The sequence below is a fragment of the Haliaeetus albicilla genome, chromosome 15 (assembly GCF_947461875.1).
Source record: "Haliaeetus albicilla chromosome 15, bHalAlb1.1, whole genome shotgun sequence".
Lineage (NCBI taxonomy): Eukaryota > Metazoa > Chordata > Aves > Accipitriformes > Accipitridae > Haliaeetus > Haliaeetus albicilla.
Window position 1 is genome coordinate 17,679,267 of NC_091497.1, and position 21,019 is coordinate 17,700,285.

Sequence of the window (21,019 nt, forward strand, 5' to 3'; positions counted from 1 at the left end):
TGAAATGTCTCACTGAATAATCTACCTGTCCATGTATGTTTGCTGAGCTTTCTCCTTGGTTGTGTCTTTACTCTATTACTTTTATTTCTATCAGAAATATTTCTGTACGCCAAAATACAACGGGGAGATGCGTCCCAGCATACTTACAAATAAAACAAACGTGAAAACAGAATAGTTATTATTATTGGGTGCATTTAAAAAAAAAGAAAAAAGAAAAAAAATATTTCTGAGACACGGCTGGTAAATTCAAGGTATGGCCGTTAGACGATAAGATTAATTCTACCAAAAAGAAAATAGTGAGAGATGTATTTTTCTGCTAAATCCAGAAATCATTACTTTGAGATAGCTCTTATGTGAAAATCGGTGCTCTGAATAAAATTAACTATATATTAGCTGCGTGTGTTTCTTGAAGTTTATTCTATAACTGCAGAATATAAATCAAAGTAAAATTTTAAGAAGGACTTCTGAAGTATTTCTTTTCAGTTTGCTGGAAAGGATTATGCACCTACAAAATATGTATAAAGAAGAAAAGCTTGGGTGGTTTCAGGTTTATATGTTGTTCTGACTGGCCTAATTGCACTTAATTATGTAACAAGATACTTTATTTTTATTTTGGGTTAATAAATATGAAAATCCTAAACTGATCTCTCCTTATGTTGTAAATGCAATTGTTCATTAGGAACGTATAGGATGCCACCTACTGCTTCAAGTGATCAAAGAACCTCTTTCTATTTTCTGATGACCTGTGACTAGATCAGATGCCAAATGTAAAAAGTTACTTAATAGCTGGGATTATTTCTTCTGTAGACATATTTTAGCCAAATCTTTTTAATTTCGCCGGTAAATCTGTGAATCAAGACACGTGATGTTCAGAAAAGAATAATACGTTCAAAAAGCTGTGATTTTAAACAACTGTTGATGTTAAAAAATAAGCACTAAAGGTATTTTTAAAAAACCATAGATCTCGTCCACCGGAAATTGACTTGTTTCTGTTGTTATTAACTTGAAATGTCATCAGAATTTTTAATAAATGCATTTGTAAAAATATTATTTTATAGAAAAGTATTACCGGATATCATTTTTGGAGAGTCAGGAATGAACAAATGAAAATAATTACAAATGTTGGGGGTTTTTTTCATCTGCCCCAAGCGATTGAAATGTTACAAACGATACCACATTTGTATTATACAGTAATGACCGATGTATGTATTGAAAAGTTAAGGAGTTTGTTTTGTAATAAGTACAATCCTTATCGAGTACAAAGGAAAAAATAATATGTTAATAAAACAGATGGTGAAAATAAAAGCTTTGCAGAGTTTCCTATTTTTCATGGTAGGAAACTGTGCAAAACCGGAATGTCCTGCTTTCCGTCGGATGAATCTGAATAGCTCAGAAAACCACGAAATACTCATGAGGCATTTTTAATAAATGCCTCACTAAAAATATAGAAAGAAAGAAAGAGAGAGAGAGAGAAAGAGAGAAAGAAGGAAAGAAGGAAAGAAGGAAGGAAGGAAGGAAGGAAGGAAAGAAAGAAAGAAAGAAAGAAAGAAAGAAAGAAAAGTGTTTATATTCGCGTTTGTAAGGTCTAACCTAAGGACTGCTAAAACTTTTGCATCCGAGGAAAAAAGTAAGAGAGAAAATATGAAGAGACAGACCATGCATTCGCATTTATTCCCCAACAGTATGCAACCTCCTGCATACAGAAGTGCAATCTGTGACCAAAAATTACGGATTGCCCCCCGCCACCCCTCCTCCCCCCCCCCGATACGGGCCGGGGCCGCTGCCGGGTGGCGGCTGCCACCTCTGAAGGCTCCTCAGCTCCAGCCTCTGTGCCCCTTGCCGAGGACACTCGGGTGCTGCCGTCCCTCGAATGGCCTTTTTCTCCACACCTGAGGGGTCTGGCCGCTTTCCTGAGGTGATTTTCCACTCCTGAGTCCGCAAGACCCGGGCCGGCTCCCGGAATTTCTCCTTAACGCTCACTCTCCGATTGCTTTCAACTTAGATGAGGCCGTCATAAGTGAATAACAGACACCCACTGCCACGATCGTATTGATTTTTACTCTCCTGTGATATTAAGACTAATTCGGTCCTGGTTCAACAAGTAAAAAGGCTCCCCAGAAGGAGAATAAAGTGTCCTACAGCACAGATTTTATGGTTTATATGCCTCCCTCCCCGCCCCCCCGTGTTCCCCCTTTCCTCCGAAGAGAAATAGATTTGTCGAAAGATAATTATTTTAACTCTGACGGACTCGAGCGCATAAAGCTTGATACGGCCGCTGCTGCCCTGTGTTATTCCGGCATTTCCCAAACGATTTTAAATCCCTCCAGTTGTTTATGTCTCGCTTTTCAGCCAGCGCTATTTATTTATTTATTTAAGGGAGGGGAGGGGGAAAAAAAAAAAAAAAAGCTTTATTATATTTACCTGCTGATTCCAAAGCGGAGGAAAGCCTAATTGATTTTTAAAAGATCAGCAGCAGAATTCTAATCCGCTTGGGAACCTGTTTCCACCTGCCAGGCGAGCGTCTGATTATCGGTAATTATGTTATTTAAGAGTTGATAAAATCCCAGAGCCGGCTGCTGCCCCGGCCCCGGCCCCAGTCCCGGTCCCGGTCCCGGTCGCGGTCGCGGGGGGGACCCACGCGGGGAGAGCGGCGGGGCCGCCGCCGTCACGTGCGCCGCTGCAAACACAATTACGGAGCCGCCGTTAATAATTCATGGGCTGAGATTTGGAAAATTAATAAAATGAATTATAACAAGAGGCTAATTAAAAACTTTAGTAATTGTTGTCGAGACAGCTTGATGGGAGGCGTGCTGCACCCCCCCGCTTCCCCTCCTTCCCCTGCCGCTTTTGGGAAGCGTTTTCTTTTTCCTCCTTTGCGACCCCTTCGCACCTGAAGGAGGCTCAGTTTGGCAGAAAAGCGGTGCAGGAATATATAGGTCAGCTGAATATATAGGTCCCAGAGACGGGACCGAGGTGGTAAAACGGCAACCCGGTCTCTTTGCATCGTGGCAAGACAGATCGGCAGGCGGAGGGCGGGCGGGCGGGTGGGTGGGTGGGTGGATGAATGAATGAAACCCAGGGCTCAAAAGTTAATTTAAAATAAGATGTCACCTATAAATCTTTGAAGAAGCAGCACTAGCAGAAAGGGGAGCCTGCACCGGCGGGCCCCAGCCCCGCTGCCGGGCGGACAGGCAGGGCTGGGGGCAGGCAGGGGCAGGCAGGGCAGGCAGGGCAGGCAGGGCAGGCAGGGCAGGCAGGGGCAGGCAGGACCCCGCGGGCAGAGGCGCGCACTTTCCGCCTTTGCTTTCGCACCGCCGAGAGCCGCGGCGGTCGCCGTGGGGTCCCCACCGCGCCTCCTGCGCGGGGGGCTGCCTCCGCGGGGGGCGGAGGGATGCTCACCCACATCTCCCCCCCAGCCACCCACCCACCCCGCGGGGCGGCTTTGGTCCTGCTGGTTTAAGATGCAACTTTAAGGCGGAGGGAGCGCGGTGTTCCCGCGGGCAGAGGGGGCCGTGTCACCAGCCGAACCCTGGCCGGGAGCCTGCGGTGGCCGACCCTCAAGGGGCAAAAACCTGCTTCCCAAATTGGTCTCGGGACTTCGGCGGAGTCCGAGCCCCTCTGGGAAAGCGGGAGTCCTCCCCTGAACTGCATTTTAACTCCCTCAGCCTGCTCAGCCAAGTGTACCAAAGCGTCTCTAACTCTGGGGGAAAAGTTGTGAAACCCCTCTTTTTTTAAAAAAAAAATGCGTGTCGGGAGGCGAAGGGGGAACTACTTTAAAAAAATCGGATGTCATAAGACGTTAATGACTCCGAGGACTGAAGTATTTAAAAGGCTTTATATCAAAATTAAACAAATAATTAAAAGAAAGGCAGGCTGCGCCGGTACGTCGAAGATAAACTGTAACTTGGCATTGATCTTCACAAGCGAGCCACAAAAGTCTCTCAACAGTCTCCTTCAGTGGGAACGCCGAGGGACCTTCCCGCTTGCCCGCGGAGTCTGTGGCACAGAGGGGTTCCCAGTGCGTGGGGGGGGTGTGGGGACACACACGGACACACACGGCCCCGAGGCCGGGTCCAGCCGCGCAGGCAGGGCTCCTGCGGCGAGCACCGGGGCGCCGAGAGGGGCAGAGGCTTGTGTGCGCCCCTCGCCCGCACAAAAGAAAGCGACCCTTGCGAGGGCGAGCCAGAGCTAAAATACCTAAAAGCTGTGGGTCTGGGTCGGGTTTTTAAAAGGTATTTTATTCTTTATTTTAAAAAAGAAAGATATTCCTTGACAAGGGGATAGCATGTCAGCACGAACACATCTTTTTGCAGGCTGCGTGGAAAGAAGACAAGGCGCCGATATGTGTAACTTAGCCCTTGATTATGGTCATTATGTAAACCGAATTACTACCAAAAGTTTGTTTGGTAACTAATTATAGCTCGCTAAATCTCTGCCTCTCTTCACTTCAGCATAATGTATACAAACTTTTGTACACGCGGATCAGAATAAAACAAAGTGTTGACAGCATCCAGCAGTGGAAATTCACTTACACAAGACTTTTTTTCACTGAAGTGTTGACAATAAACATTTAATGAAGGCAGAGACTTGGATGTCTCCAGACAGTGTCAGAATACTTTAAACAGACCATTAGCATGGCTTCTTCTACTTCAAACAGAGCACACTATACCATAACATTATAAAAATACAAAGTATGAAACAAATAATCTGTTTATACAGATATTTTAAGCTGTTTTCACCAGCTCTGACATCCCCTGTATTTAGTAACAGAAACTTACTCATTTCAGATTACTCGCGCTTAAAAAATGTTAAATACAGTTAATGCAATATTAATCGCCCTTTGGTGATATAAAATGCAATATTTTCAGGCAGCTATCGAGCTTTTCTAGAGGAAGAGCTGATGAAAACAGTCACAGCTGAATAGTGGAGAGAAAAAAGCTCTGTATTTATTGCTTTTGTTTGGCTTTTGGCTACAGAGACAGGAACATTCTAATGGGGTAAGGACATTTATTTTATCTGCAATCTATTGCTGCTAGAGCAGGAGTGGCAGATGGGGTTTGGTGTTATATTCACAGAGTAATTTAGAGCAAATCCTAATAACTAATAATGATTTATGTTAATTTCGATCACTTATGTGACTTTATTAAAGCGCTGCTGTAAGAGGAAGGGGGGGGAGTGTTAAAGACGAGGGACTGGAGAGAGGCAAGCTGTGTCTGTCTGCGACCGAACCGCATGCTTGCAAGGTTGCTGTGGTGGGCTCCAGCGCAATTTCTGACCCGAGGAAGCAGTGACTAGCACCAGCTACCGCGCACGGCTCGCTTCTGAGACTCCGTACCGTCGGCGCTAATTTCTGAAAAGAAAAGCCCCGCGTAGAAACCCCGTCCACCTACGAGAGGCGAACAAAAATAGAGAGCGAGCGAGAGAGGCGAGAGCGTGCGGGGGAGACTCGTGCTATGCAAAATGTATTGATTGTGTGCGAGGAATCTGCGAGGCTGATGTGCTGGGCTCCCGAAAGGACAGAGGAGGCTACCGGCGGAATAGCTAGAAAGACCCCAAATGTGCAGTGCGCGAAACTTTTATTCTGGGCTGCTTCGGCGGGGTGGAGGTCTACAGCTCCCTGCTCACGTTGCATCGGCTTTACTCCTCACCGCAAACCTCTAGGATTCTTTTCCCGGGGGATTTTATATTCTTATTAGGGAAAAAGAAAATAAATAAATAACAATTAAAAAAAGCCGCCGTTGCAACTAGCCTTCCCTATTTCCCCCTATAATCTTCAGTTTCATTAACAACTGGTAATACTCGAGTGCACACACATAAACACAGGCGCACGCATCGGCGTGTGTGCATTGAAATGAGAGATGTTTGCAAAAGCCAGGGAATCTCAAACCCACTAGTGCTGCTCTGCATAGGATCGGTTTGATGTAGGAGAGAGGAGTACTTACAGGATTTTGAAAGGGAGGGTGCTCTTCGCTTCTGGCAATTTACTTTCCCAGCTACCTTTATGCGTTTTTCTGCCTTAAGGCATACAGTCTGAAAGTAAAACAACATCAAAGCTCCTTATTAACACTATTTTCCTGAAATCAGAAGATGAAGCTACCTGAAACGTTTAATCTAGTGTTAGCTTTATTTCCCAACAAAACAGCCAGAACAAAGTTCAAAAGAGATGGGGCAGTTATCTACAGGAGACTAAAAGGCAAAGTGCAGGGGGTGATTTATGTTTCCGTCAGAACCCTTGAAATGGATTAAATAAACCTTAGGTTTTGCTGCATTCTCAGCTACTGTATTGTGCACTATAATTCCCTCTTCCAGACAACACGGCTGGGAGTAACCTCCCCTTCCCCCCTCACCCCCCCCGCTGCCAGGTGCTATAGACGCGAGTTTCCCAACTTTGGGGTTATTTGCAGAAATCTGCCTTTTCTGCTCTGCAAGCTGTCACTGCCTTTTAAATGCGACCGGTTTCCACACGAGGCAATTTCTGTGCTCTCTGTAGTAAAGGTTTTACATACAGCAACCCCTTTTTTCCTTAGATGAAAAAAAAAAAAAAAAGCGCGAGAAATCCCCATTTTAGGGGCGAGGAGCGGTGCTGCTGTCGCTCGCGTCCCCTGCGACTCCGGGACTTTCAAATCCGTGTGCGCGCCCGCCCGCTTTTTGAACTCGATCACGGCGGGGCTGCGCGGGCCGCGGAGGGGCGGGCGGCGGGGCTGCGCGGGGCTGCGCGGGGCGCGGAGGAGCGGGCGGCGGGGCTGCGCGGGGCTGCGCGGGGCTGCGCGGGGCGCGGAGGAGCGGGCGGCGGGGCGGGCGCGGCGGCGCTTCAGCACCGGGGAGAGCTCCGGCGGGGCTGCGCGGGGCTGCGCGGGGCTGCGCGGGCGGCCGGCTGCTGTCTGTCTGCACAGAAGCCTGTAATATGTTAATGGCCGTGGGGTATGCCCGAGGTACCATCTCAAGCTGCTTCGCACACCATATGTCAGGCCGTTAGCCACATGGATCTATTAATCAAAGGGGGAGAGAGGGAGAGAGGAGAGAGGCGGGGGGGGAGGGGGCTTTTACTACCCCACCCTATTTTGCTGTATACTTGCTCCTTTCATTTCCCTCAGATATAAAGACCCGGAGTACCTCGAACACGCAGCTGTAATTCTCTTTTGATCCGCTCTCTTTTATACCCTCGTGTAACCGGCTCAGGTCACCCGCTAGCGAGATTCGAGGGAGGAGGGGGGGAAACGTGGCACGTTCCCCCCGGCAAAGGATTTGGTTTGAAAAGTGCCGCTCAACTTGGGTGACAAAGGGGACCTCCGTCCGCCCCGTCAGCCCTCTCCTTGCGGAGGTGCCTCTGAGGGGAAGGCTTTTCCTAGGATCACCTCCCGACTGGCAGCCGCACCTCTGACCGCCCTCACGGCCTGTCCGTGTGCCCTCCCACCTATTGCAGCCCGTCTTTTCTCCGCGGGAGGTTTGTCCCGCGGTGACTAAACCCGCGAGGTCCACAAAAGTACCGGATCCACAAAATCCCCGGGAGCGGGGGAAGAAGTAGTGTCTGTAAGAGAGCGGCGGAAAAGCCCTCGTGGAACTGAATTTTTCAGGCGGCCGTCAAAAGGGGCCCGCCGGGCTCCCCCGGACGCCTGCGGTTCAGGCGAATAAAGATGTAGCTGAGGCTCAGGCTTAGCGCCCGGGACGGTGCGGGGGTCCGGGGTCCGGCCGCCGCCCCCTGCTTGGCGGAGGGGGCGCTTTGGGGCACCGTCCCTGCAGGGTTAGAACGAACCCGCTCACCCGGGCTCCTCCTGGACCCTCTTGGCCAGTCCGGAGGTGACACGCCGGGGCACAGCCCGGGCCAGCGACACTCCCAGCCTAATTCCCAGGCTCCTGGATTTTTCCTTTTTCTTTTCTTTCATGACGAATGAGGGGGAACGTTAAAGAGACTGACCTTCCGCTCAGGCACATGCACAAAGTTTTGAAATTCTAGGTTATGACAAAGTGCTACAGCGGCTCCGGAAAGTTATGGAGCGGAGGAGGGGGAAGGGGAGGACGGGCCCCCCCCGGTGTGCCGGGACCCTGCGGCAGGGTCCCCGCGTGGGGAGGGTGCGGGGTGGAGGGAGCAGATCCCCCGCCCCTGATCTGCAGGCCATGGGAATGGCTGAAAAACACCCGGAGAAAGGGCAAGGACGTGGGCTAGACCAGGCAGGCGGAACACGAGGATAAACTCTGCTTTTCGGAGGTTTCCCTAAAAAGCCCGCGATCCCCTAGCTGGCTGAAATTCCCTCTGTGGGTACAGTGCATGGCAAGTTTGAGGGAAGAAGCGCTTGAGACAATTTCTGCGACTGCTGGCGCAGGATAGTGACCCTATTGATTGTGTTGTATGGTACGTTGCATAGGTTATGTCGAAGTCGGTCTTTAAGACAGACTTATTTTCTGATGTTTTTTCCTCTTTCGGTGGCTGGAAAAATAATGAGTGCATCTGTGCTTAGATCTAAAGCTGGCACCCGTCTTCTGGAACCTTTGCTTTAATACAGATTGCGTTTAACCTGCAAAAAATATGAAAGCCTTTCTAAGCAACGCTTTACATCGAGACAGAGGTAACCACGCGGGCTGAGTGTCAGTTGGTTCTGCATTTCCACCTAGCTCAGGAAAGGCTCTTATTACCTTTAAATTTTGGTGCACACACCACCCATCATTTTCTTCCTCTATTTAAAAGGTAACCCATATATCTGTCGTTTTAGGTTTCCAAAGACTCGTAACTTAATTCCTTCAGGCTATTCATCAGCACAGTAATTAAACTAGCAAATGGATGTAAATAAAGTGAAATTGGTTTCATGACAGATGAGCCGAAGAGGCCTCTGACATGAAACAAGCCAGGACAATAATTATTTCTGCACCGGGCTATATGAGGAACTCCATCTGGATTTATTAGGTGCTGCAAGTTATTTGCTGGGAGCAGGCAAGACAGGAGGACTCACTTTAATTTGACAGGATTTTTTTTTTTCTTTTTGCATCCTAAGTAGGTTACAGAAATATAAATCTGGAATTAACTTTGGCAGGACTCCGAGAAGCCTCTATCCAGTGTAAAAACTCGGCAGTGAAAATAGGTAGTAGGAGAAAGGCTTATTAAACAATTTCCTCCCAAATGCTAAATAGGATAAACTCTACGTTAAAATCCTGCTCTCGAGCTATCCCCTATCAAAAAATAATCCAGATCACCGTGGCAGCCAGTGTGTGCTTCCCTTTTCTACAAATATGCATGCGATACAGCAGAGGCAATGGAAAGAAGGCAAATTTGGAGAGCTTGGGAATTCTGAAAAGCTTCTCTAAAAAAAAAAAAAAATCTCAGCTAAATGGTGACTGGTAAGATCCCCCCCGCTCCCTCTTCTCTGCCAAGGAAAAGTTTGTACCTGCGGAGAAGAGGGGAGCAGAGAAAGGGGCTGCGAAAGGGAGGGTATGGATTCCGCAAAGCTCAACTGTAATAGGAGCCATCAGGTCCAGCTTGGAGTGGAAGTAATATACAGAATAAATAAAAAAAGGGCTCTCACAGCAGGTGCAGATTAGTCCCTTTCCCCCTGAAAAGATTAGAAACTGACTGCTTTATGCTTAAACGTACTCTCAATTATTTAAGCGCCCCTTCGTGATTAGCAAGTAAAAGTAACGCTCCAAAGCGCTGAAGAAATGCAGCAGGAGTAAGAGCGCTTCCCCCCGCTCAGGCAGGCTCCGCAGCACCCGCAGCTCGCAGCGCTCGGGCCGGGGAACATCCACCTGTGGGCTGGGGCAGCGGGGAGGGGGGGACGAGGAGGAGGAGGAGGAGGAGAGGGCAGGTTCCGCGTGAAAAAAATCCCGCTGTCGGGGCTGTGCAGGCTGCAGCCCCAGCTTGTTTCACGGGCGGTTGGGATCCGTGGGCAGATTTTTCCCAGGAATGCTGGACCCTCAACGTCTCTGCCACTGGGAGGGGGGAAAAAAAAAAAAAAAAAAAAAAAGAAAAAATCTCGCACCCAAATCCCAACCCCCAAACCCCCAAACCGCCCTCTTTGCATGGGCTGGAAACGAAGCGAGGACGCCTGTGTTTGCATCCGGCGGTTTGGTCAGGGTTCGTGTCTTTCTGCAGTCAAATCAGAGGCGTTTTCCACCCTTCCTCACGGAAGGGACTGTGATAACTGCAAAGCCGGGGAGAGATCCTAAAGGGACTGAAATCCCCTTATGTCTGAAGCTTTCCCTTTTAACACACACCAGACTAATTATTTAAAAGTTCTTGTAAAATTAGAAGACATAGCCCAGTCCTTTAATTAGAATACACTGTGAATAGGGACAGCATATGGAGGGGAATGTCAAGAAGAGGGTGCCAGGGGCAGATCCTTGGAAATCTGTATTCATTTCTGCCTCCTATTTGTTCAGTAATCTCTACCATCATAACTAAATCTTGGAGCACTGATGTAGTTCGAGTTGTTGTTGACTCAACGTCAAAATTCAATCACTGGGGGTTTTGCATCAGCCGGGCTACTTATTTGTCTAATAAATCCGTCATTTTGTAAGAAAAATATTTGAGCAGCCGTACTTGACCTCTTGGTATCCACAAGCCACATTTATTTCTACCGGTTTACAAATGCAAAATGGAGATGATCATCTTAATGCCTCGAGGTACTGTGTTGATTTCTGATTGGATTTTAGATGGAAATGTCTATTTTAAATACCCCGTGATTAAATTGTACATATAATAGAATTCATGCCTCTCAAATCAAATCCTGGTTTGCACACCCCGATTTTATTTTAAAAGAAATATTATTTAAGCATAAATTGTTTTATTAAGTGGTTTGTTAACCCCCCGCTGTAAGATTTTATTATAGCCGGGCATCCTTCTCCCTGGGAAACTTATTTTGACCCCGGACCACCGGTTTCTGATTGAAGGGTGTCACGGGTGGGGTGGAAGCACACCCGTTTGACAGCGCTGCCTCGTCCCTGACAGCCCGCACCGGGGGATTTACTGCCTTTATTTTTATGCGTAATTCTTTCGAAAAGGGGGCCAGGCTGCACAAGTTGAAGGGGGGGGTAACTTTCGCGAGAGCTTTTTGGGTTGGGGGGGTGGGGGTGGATGGGGGCGGGGGGATGGGAGGGAATAAGGTCACTGCCGGGAGAGGAGGGAGAGATTTGGGACCCCCCCGTCGGGCGAGAGGCCGGTCCCCGCAAGCCCCAGGACCTTCTTTTTTGACTCCCACGCCCCGAGTTTTCCCCTTGGGTGGCTGCCGGGCTCTTTCCGTCCCCGTGGAAATACAAAGGGCCGCTGTCGGCCCGGGCAGGGGTTGTTACTCCCCCGTTAAAGTCAGCCGTCGGCTCGTTCGTCCCCCCCAGCACCCACTCGCCCCTGGACCACGAAGGGCCACGGCTGCCGAGCTGGAGCCCCCAGCTCCGGGGACACTTGCCGGGCACGTCCCCCGGCAGCCATCCCCTGTGAACGCCATAATGAAGCGCCCGACGCCACGAACGGGGGGGAAAAAAGTGAAATATCTCAGCATATTGAAAATATTAATGTTGGCTTGTAGGAATTAATGTAATGGGCCATAGTTATTAACAACTTATAAAGGCTTAAATCAATATAAATTAATTTAATTATGATTTCTAATTGCATTATGCATGATCAATTTGAAACACTACATTAAAGATAATTAGAGCAGGGTGCTAGTCACTAATCACTTCCCTAATAGCTTAATGAAAAGGAACGCCATGTATTACCTATGGGGTGGACCCATGAAATAATACAAATGCTTATTTTCCAATAGAATACAATTGTAGCTCTTAATAGATGTTTTAATCACTTCACTGTAAACATAAAACGGATTTGGGCTTTTTACGTGGCCTTGCTCAAATTTTACCGGTGTTGACTGAAGTGCCGGTGTATCGAGTCCATCTATCGATGACCCGAAGGAAGACTAACTTTCACGTAAAAGTATCATGCTGTCCTTAGAAGCTAGTGCCAAGAGGTCACAGTAGATGGAGGTCCTAGCTTAGCATAATGGGTTTAACATTTCCATGACATCATCAGGGAATCTGAAAAGGAGTCTAAGGATAATCAGAGTGGTCATTCAGAAGCAGAGTAAATATTTTATGAGGATATATAGAAGACAGGAAAGAAGGTGGTCAGAAAGGTGAATCTCTACTTCTTCACGCTCTGTAAAGAAGGTTTTTCACTTGGTACCAATTTTGATTGAAAACTTGTGTATTGTTAATATAGAAAAAGGCAGAGCAGGACCCTTGGAGGGGTGAATCCCAATTTGTTTTTAGCAGCCATCTAAATAGATTTGTATTCATTGTCGCCCTTAAGGGTTACAGATTATTTATCTCTTACTTTTCTGACGTAAATATATCCTTACTTGATTCTTCATTCCCATTGCACATTGCCACTTACTCAGTGATCTGTTCCTACTTTAATAACAAAAGTTCATTTACTGTTAAAATTAAAAGCAACCAACATAAATGAATGGCTTGTAAATGGACAGTGTGAGGCAGATGAATTGAAAAAGCTTTCCCCGTGATTAGCTTTATTTTCATATCTTTGCCTAATAACCGATGCAGTACTTGCAGCATACGTCTTGGTTAGACTCCTTATGTAATTCATAGTTTTCAGAGAAGTAGTGTGCAATCAGAGAAACTGAGATTTGAGGAGAACAGTAAAGAACAGTAGCATATCATACCTACATTTGTCACAGCAAGACCTTTCTGAAGACTTTTGCTTCTATTAAGGCCTGATTGAGACCAAGACGCTTTGGGACTCCTGAGGATAACACTATCTGAATAAAAAGGAGGAGTGAAGGATAGGGCCTAAATGTCACCCAAGGAGTATAGTAGCCCTTTAAGTCTAAGTTATTAGGACCATACTGATTATAGTACTGAACTATGAGGACAGATGACTCTCTGGATGGAATGATTCCAGTGATATGCAGTTGCTCTTTTTTAAAAGACTCCTGTTTAAAAAGTGCAGAGTAGAACAGTTATTTTTCCCCACTATGTCCTGCAGAGAGAAGGTAGAAGCAGAAATAAGCTTACTTTGCTTAACAATTTCTAAGTATTCCAGTGAAGCGGGACAAATTGCAGGATAAGCCTGGTCATTCCCTCTGTTGTTCACAGCTTGAAATGATGTGGCCTCATACTGCCAAGATCCAGTGGCAAGATCTGAGAGCAGTTCACGGAAATGTTTTAAAAAGTGCAAGTACTCGAACCTCAAAGTTGCTGTTTGTTTGGTTTTTTTTTAAGAAAAATCCTTCGCAGAAGCCCTCAGCTCCTGCAAGGAAAGTTCTGATATACTGGGGTAGCAATAAGTATATAAGGAGTCTAACACCTTGAACTAAGGATGGGATATCAACATGGCTTAGAATATCCAGGTGACAAATGCCTTACAAATTCCAGTGGAGACAAACTCTGGTGGCCTCTGTATCACTTCAGCTATGGTAACTCTTCCAGCTGCTGTGACTTTCCTGCTATGTTGGTCCGTTATTGCATCCTGACCTCTGCCCTAAACAAAATGATTTCCATGACTATTGTTCAATCTCTTGTCAGGAGTGAGGAGTCCCCCAGCATGACTTTTCCATAGCCAAAATGCTCACAAGAAGAAAAATAGTCCACTGAATTTCATAGATGGGCTTAAGGACTGAAGCCTGTACGTAAACTCATCTTGTGATATGCTTTAATTTTCTCTGCCATGAATAAATATTGTGCCAGCCTATGTTTTTCATCCTGCACCAGAGTTGGGGAAGTCTTATCTACAAAAAGGTGCAAGTGGGGTATTAGCTAATACAACTGCTTTTGAGAATATTGATTTTCCTTTTTTTTTTTTTTTTTAAGTAGAAGCACAAAGAAAATCCTTGCTTGTGCAGGGGACCTGTGGTTATAAAAGCCTCACCTATACACTGTTTGAGTGGTTAGCTTGAGAACCACATGGAGCCTACATTTTATGCTGTTCTTTCATATAGCAATTGATTTTAGATAGCACTGTGAACCAAGGATGGAGCATGGGCGCTGTTTATAAGCCAGGGAAAGGAATGAAAATAGTTACGTGAGATACAGTGACAACTGAAGCATATAGCTTTGTAGCTATGGAACTATCCCGAGCTCCTCTCTCTAAACTAAATCCAGTAGTTAATAAAACAAACACCTTCGTGGTTCAAACACATCTTTCCATTCTTTTGGGGAACCTCTGAATGATTGGCATGTTTGCAATCGCGGCAATTCACCGGAGCCTTAGGATCCATTTTTGTAAATTTTTTGCCCAAGTTTTTTTGTTGAATATAACATTGATTTTTCTCCTCACCTAAAATTAAATGGAAGGAAAATTTTAATTAATTTAAACAGTTTATTTAAAAAAAAAATTACGTTTGCTGCCTGACATCTCAAGGCTTCCCCTTTTCTGATTGACTGATTTTTGCACAATCCACTGACAGCTGCAGGCAAATATGTTAGCAAAAACTTTAATAAAGTCTTTGGTTTTTACAGCTTCAAAACTAAACCTGGCAGCTTTGGTTTTCAGTAATAGAACTAAGCACATTTTGATCAGTGGCTATTTTAGTGCTATGCAGGTAGGATAATTGTCTCTGACCAGGTTGTCACCGTGATCTTGGTAGTGAGCTGCCACGCTCGGTGTGAATATGTTAGGTTGCAATGCTATATTTTTTTTAAAAGTTAAACTGCTCAAAGACTGTGCCACAATATCAGCTAATTGGACATCAGGTATCGTGATTTTCTGAAAATGCACAGGATTGTGCTAGAGAAGTTTTTAAGTAATATGAAGCAAGGGAAGGTCTTTTCAGCATCCATGGGAGACTGAAGAGGATGATGCTCTTAGCATGTAATTAAATATTAATAATGGGGAGAGGTTAGACTTATTTTTATTCTCTAAAACATTGTTAATAGGTCTCAGTCTGGCATCGAAAACATTAGGCACATTGCTCTGTGTCTCACCTTTTTAACCCTGTTTGCATGTTTAAGTAAACACATCTTAAGGTCCTTTGTGCTTGTGACTGGTGACAAAGACAATCTGTATGTTAAATCAGTGCCGGGCTCGGGAGAGGAGCATATTCTGGTTCAAATGCATCCCATCGTGAACTGAGTAAAACATGATAGCCACCAACTATTCTGTCTGTATTGGAACTGCGTATGGTTTGGTTGTCCAAAACAAAGGACAAGAATGTGGAGCTTATACTTATCCACAAAAAAATGTAGAAACATTAAAAAAATAAATTGGATTAGGAAACAGATGAATATAATGACCTTCCTTACTCTCAATCATATGCTGCCAGCTAAGTGTTTGAGTCTGAAAAATTGCACTAATGAAGCTATTTGAAGGCTTTTGTGGACAACTGCTTCCTCTTTGAAGATTAAATGAATGATGTTGATGTGATTAATCTTAGTACAGGGAGTGATGCAGCAGCCAGAAAATACCTTGGTGATTTTCATAATTAAACTGAATCAACATTTCAAAGAAATGCCAGTGTTATCACTTGTATATTAGAATTACATTCATTAGACAGAAGAAACAAATAATTTGAGCAAACAAGATTTTCCTTTTGGTGTACTGAGACTTCTGTCATGTCTCGGAGTATCTTACTATAAATCATCATTACTGTTTAATTTTATCCTTGCTTTTTCAGTTACTTGTTTTCTGTTTATTTTTTCTTAACCATCCTAATGATTCACTGCTACTTGCTTCCTGATTATTTATTTCAGTATTAAATAGCCTTTCCCAGTTTTCCAGTTAAAATTGCCTGCCCAGTATAGGATTTCAAATCTTTGTCATTGAAAAATGATGTGAATAGTTGCTGGTTTATGTGGATAATGGAGTCAGGCATTTCAACGATCTCTAGCTTTACAAGGGCTCATCTATAAAGGATAGGACAAGCCACAGAATATATGAGAGACAGGAGTGACAGCAGTCTCTGCATAAGACTGAGAACACAAATAGTAGTTCACAGTGATCTGTGGAAATAACAGTTTGGGTCAGATTCTGCATGTTTAACTCATTCCCTGAGAATCTTACAGATTTCGGTAGGACTGCCCAAAGTAATAGCTTTTAACAGCTGCTCAAGTGGCAGAATCTGGATTCACATAATTTAGCAATCCTAAGTAGTCTTTAACAGTGCATATTTAAAATATTGGAATAATATATGTGCACTTTTTTGTAACATAAGGAACTTAAAGTACGAAATATATTTCCCAACATACATGCTTAAACACATAAATGGACACACATACACACATGTATACGCACAGACAGTAAACTAGCCAACCTGCCAAACAGTTTTGGTAGGGTAAAACCAACGAACGTCACAAACATACAGTCGGTTGCTTCTTTAATGCAAATGAAAGTGAAGGTGTAGGGTTAATGATTGTTGCATCAATACAAATTCACTGTATTACTCTTTCTATCACCACGTCGGATTATTTGAAAGGTTTCTCTGTGACTTTTGGTAACCCTGATATTTACAATGTACTTCTAGTCATTGCACAATCTTTCCTTTCACAGTTGCTTAATAGAAAAAAAGAAATTACTTCTTTAGCGTAGTGGATAAAAAACTAGCTTTTCACCTTGAGGACCTCAATTTTAGTTCATTCCATGATCTGAAGTGAAATGAGCTTGGTGGTCTCCACACAATCTCTAATGGGCAATAATCAACACCACCAAGCTGAAGTTTTCCTCCATATTCAGTTTAAAAGCAGTACATGGACTTGGAATGCCCACTGATCCCGAGGAAAAGGTTTCTGTCATACTGTCTAGATATGATATAAAGACAACATCCCCCTTACCCTGTCTGACCTTCAATCCCTTCACCTAACCTTGTCTTTCTGTGTAGCTTATTCCGTTTACCTCAGCTGATTCTTCCTATCCCACCTCTCACTTCTTTATAGAGGAAACATTGCATTTGCTGTCATCCCCTATATCCTTTTGTCTATATCTTTTACTGTTCCTCTTTATCCTGTGTTGTGTCCCTCAGGTTGAGCACTACTCTGCTCAGCGCTTTCTATATGACTCGGGAAGTGTTTCTTACTATCTGAATAAATGTGATTACCGCTGCTACTAAGGCATCTGCAGGTGGGACACCCCAAGGTACATGCTGTAATTAATGGCCCAAACATGAATCTGATGGAATTCACGTGTTGACTGATTTCATATGCACGTCTGTCATGCTGGGTGGCAGCTCTATATTTATCAGTCAGCACGGAGTGAACCTTGTGACCAAAGAAAACCGTCAATGAGCTGTACGCTCATCTTGCCTACCTCTAACTGTAAAAGAGACAAGGTGCCTGTTCTGAGCTAACAGTTAGACTTCTGCTGTTGTTCATGAATACAGAGGTAGGCATTTCTGAATGGAGATTTGTTTCATCTGAAGACAGCTGACTGCGATAGCCGAGCTCAATAGCTCCCTGGAGCTGCTTATCCTTTCCACTGGCTTTGGCACAGACAGAAATCCCCAGCTAGTTAACCACCCTTGGAGCGCTACACATCCTCACCTCATCCGTTGTGGCCCAGGTCTACATGGCATTCAGGTGTGTCTCAAAGAACTTGGGAATATAGGGAGTCATTCAGGCATTTGTTTTGGCTGCAGATGTGTGAACATGAGAATGACTTTATAGTCATTCATGCGAAAGGAACAACAGCAGATTGCTAGGTTGGGCTTGATGTGCTAGAAGTTTTTCATTGCCTTATCAGAGATCCAGCTTGATTTCTTTGCCTTGAGGGGGAGGGGAAAGAGGAGAGGAAAGAAAAGGTGGGTAAAAAGAGGAAGTCTCCTGTTCCCCCTGCAGTCAATAGCAAAACGTATTTGGTAAGACTATATCTTTAGCTGTTTTTAAATTTTTGTTACTTACAACTGCTCTAAAAATGACTCCAATGGGCATCCGTCATGTTAGTTCAGATATTTTAAACACAGCCTGCCTTCCTTTCCTCTCTCCCTTCTCACTCCAGAACTTGAGTTAAGGCTACATGAACCCAGCAGAAGTCCTAGGTAAGATCCAGGGCCAAGTGCTATGTAGTGTGAGGACACCGGTACCGGTCAGGATGGTGCTGTACCTTTGGGCCTGAGAGTCAGAGGGGATTGCCTGGGACGGATGCATTTAGGAAAGTAAAAGTAGCCGAGATAGCCACGGCAGGTAGCTCTCACAGAGAGGTAGGGAGGAAGCAACAACAGACAGTGGGGGTGAGGGCAGTATTACTCTCCAAAGTTATACTACACGGATATCATCAATTCCTTTTGTGTAGATACAGCTATACTGCTATCTTCCTTTCAGGCAGAACAATTAATTAGGCTGGGATTCCCTTCAGCTGGCTTTAGACACTGAAAAAGTAGACATTGAACCTGAACTGGTTGTTTCAGGTCTCTTTGGAGTCAGTGTAAAGAGAGAAACATCTCACGGCAGTTCAGTCCACCTCTGAACAAGTATCTCATGTAGGATGGATGAATCACTCCTTGGAGGTGCCTATTTCTCTTCATTTTTAGAGGGTTACAGCTAGGAAGAATTAATCCTTTCTCTCCTGTAAAATATTTATGTGATTTCAATAGTCATCTGACCATAAAAAACGCAAGCATGAGTATATTATACAACACATATCATACTCTACGCATACACCAATATACATACATGTGCCTTCATATGACTCCGGGAGCCAGAAGCAATAGAGGGTCTCGAACAGCTGCATTTGGGAGAGGAACAATATCAAAACAGCTTCAGTGGAGAAAATTTAAAGGCAAAATTTGCTTCCTCTGTTGGAGAAGATTTCCAGTTCAGTAACCCTGTTAGAAGCTGGGAAGCCTATGTTTTCGGACTCTGGAGCAACAGACAGATTGGAGAGGGTGGAAGTCATAGGTGAGCGTTTATTACCCCCCGACAGACTGCTGCTGTAAACAAGAATGTTAATGAGTATTCTTTGAATCGTACTATTTGTAAAAAGTATTTAATGTGTATGGATAAAAAGGACATTAAAAGTTTTAACAACAAACCCAATGAAAATATCTTCAGAAACCAACACCTTAAAAAGGAGTTGAAGTTTCAGAACAAGAACATGTTCCTACTCATCACAGTATTTATAAACACCATGCTCTTAAAAACAAGGGAAGGAGTAATAAGGGCTGTCTTTTATCTTACTTTGCCCATATACTGAACATTCATATTAAACAAGAAAGATACAACATATAAACCTTAACTTTGAACTATTTATTGTTAAAGTTCCTTTATGTATCACTTTTATGTATAATATACGTTTTTATTTCTACCTATTTTTAAATGTATGAGAAAATAATATACCTAAAAATTATTATTTTATAACCAGTTTGCAGTAAAATATTTATAGTAGTTGTTTATCCATAATAATGTTGTATATTTAACACAAAGATGAAAAAAGTACAACATTGTTGGCTTAAGGTAAAACTATGTGTTTTTATGGTTTACATTTCAATATTAATACTTAATGAGTATACAGATTATTTTGTTTCCCTTTTAAAGCAGCTTTCTAGGATAGTTATATTTCAAAATGACTAAAGAACTAGCTTTTAAATGTTTAACTGTAAAATGGTTTGTGATGAAATACAGATGACTTCATTTTTTATATGAACAGTCCTTCCTCAGTCACACTAAGTGGTACTGCTAAAAATGTTGCTATTCCAGACCTTCAGATGCCTTTCACAAGTGGCGATGTAGAAGTCTCAAGCAGAATAGTGACAGGTGACTCTGTTCATTGGATCAGGAGACTCAAAGAGCTTGGTTACTTTTCTTACAGAGGTGCCAAGTGCCATTGGAGAGGTGGTAGGGTAATCAAATTATCTATATTGTGTGTTGGATGGGCAGGTACCAAACAGAAACTGCATACTTGACTTACCAAATTACAGCTGAGGCCAGGCATGATATCTTGTGGTATCTGGAATATCTGGCACTAAACACTACGTTTAGGAAAGGAGTCCCTTGCTGACCTACTTTAGATATTGATTTTATGAAGAAATGACTTGAAGTTGCCTTTGTTAATGATAAAGGAGTCACTAGGGTGACTGGCCTAGTCATGGGCATTTAAACTGCAGAACTAAAGTTAGGTGAGATGAATTTTACCTTTGAGACCCAAGTCCAAAACCTAATGCTCTAACTTTCTGCTCAGTTGCCAGTTCATCCCAGGAAGTCCACAAAATATTTACGTTTCTAACTCCTATTCATCCTGTGAATTTCATTGGGAAGTTTGGTAACTAAATTAGGATTTAAGATCATAAATTGATAGATCTCCAGCTCCAAAGCCAACAGTGTAATGATGCCATATGGTCTAAACAAGGGGCCTTATTGGCTTACAGTGTCAAGTATGCCTTTGAAAACAGAATTGGAGCTGATCCTGCTGTTTTCTCTAAGAAAGCTTTATCACTAGGATACTTGTTCAAGATTTGGGTTCAGCACTTGCTGCAGCTTGAGATGACTTGAACCTCATCTATTACATCCCAAGGAATAGCCTGTTCATTACACTATCAGGTCAGCAGGGATTAAAGGCCTTGTGTTCTCTCCTGTTAGAGATGGACAGCTGTGTAACACTCATTAGTCATTGGTCACCGGGAGTGCAAAGAAATGCTAGCATAGGTGGATTGCTTTTTGGGAATTCTTCAGAGTCTGATCTCTTCTTTTGGTATGGTTTATGAATTGCATTCTGTTTTATTTTGTATAATCATTGACACACATTTTCCTAAAAACACTGGCCAGTTCACTTTCTTAGTTTCCAGTAGAGAAGCCTAGCCACCGGGCTTGAGTCATATGCAGTTCCTTAGGTCTGCCTTCCCTCTGGTCCCACAAATCTTTGTTGCGAGATGTTTTTCCATTGTAACTGATTGCAGCCATCACTGTCACATGAAATCTGCTCTTTCAAGAGGTTATCCTCAGCTAAGTACGCTGGATTCTTGCTGTGTTTGGTCACCTGAATAGTTCTCTGGACTCTGCTGTCTATATTGACTGAAGGCTAGATTCAATTCTCCACTTGTTGGCTCCAGGCGCTATTTCAGATACTCTAGTTTATTCAAGATGGTGGCTCTTGAATATGACA

General features: G+C 44.1%; 2 long non-coding RNA genes across 3 annotated transcripts in view; both read right to left on the minus strand.

Annotated features, from left to right (window-relative positions):
* Positions 1–4,993: 4,993 nt before the first annotated feature.
* LOC138689149 (uncharacterized) overlaps positions 4,994–21,019 on the minus strand; it is a 187,511-nt gene continuing 171,485 nt past the window's right edge. For both annotated transcript variants that reach the window (XR_011328001.1, XR_011328000.1), the window contains 2 exons: positions 5,943–6,030; positions 4,994–5,688 (listed from right to left, as the gene is read on the minus strand). This is a non-coding gene — a long non-coding RNA (uncharacterized lncRNA). The remainder of the gene's footprint in view (positions 5,689–5,942; positions 6,031–21,019) is intronic.
* LOC138689148 (uncharacterized) lies at positions 11,770–13,135 on the minus strand. The gene is made up of 2 exons (XR_011327999.1): positions 13,012–13,135; positions 11,770–12,015 (listed from the first exon to the last, which is right to left on the minus strand). It is a non-coding gene; the product is annotated as an uncharacterized lncRNA (long non-coding RNA).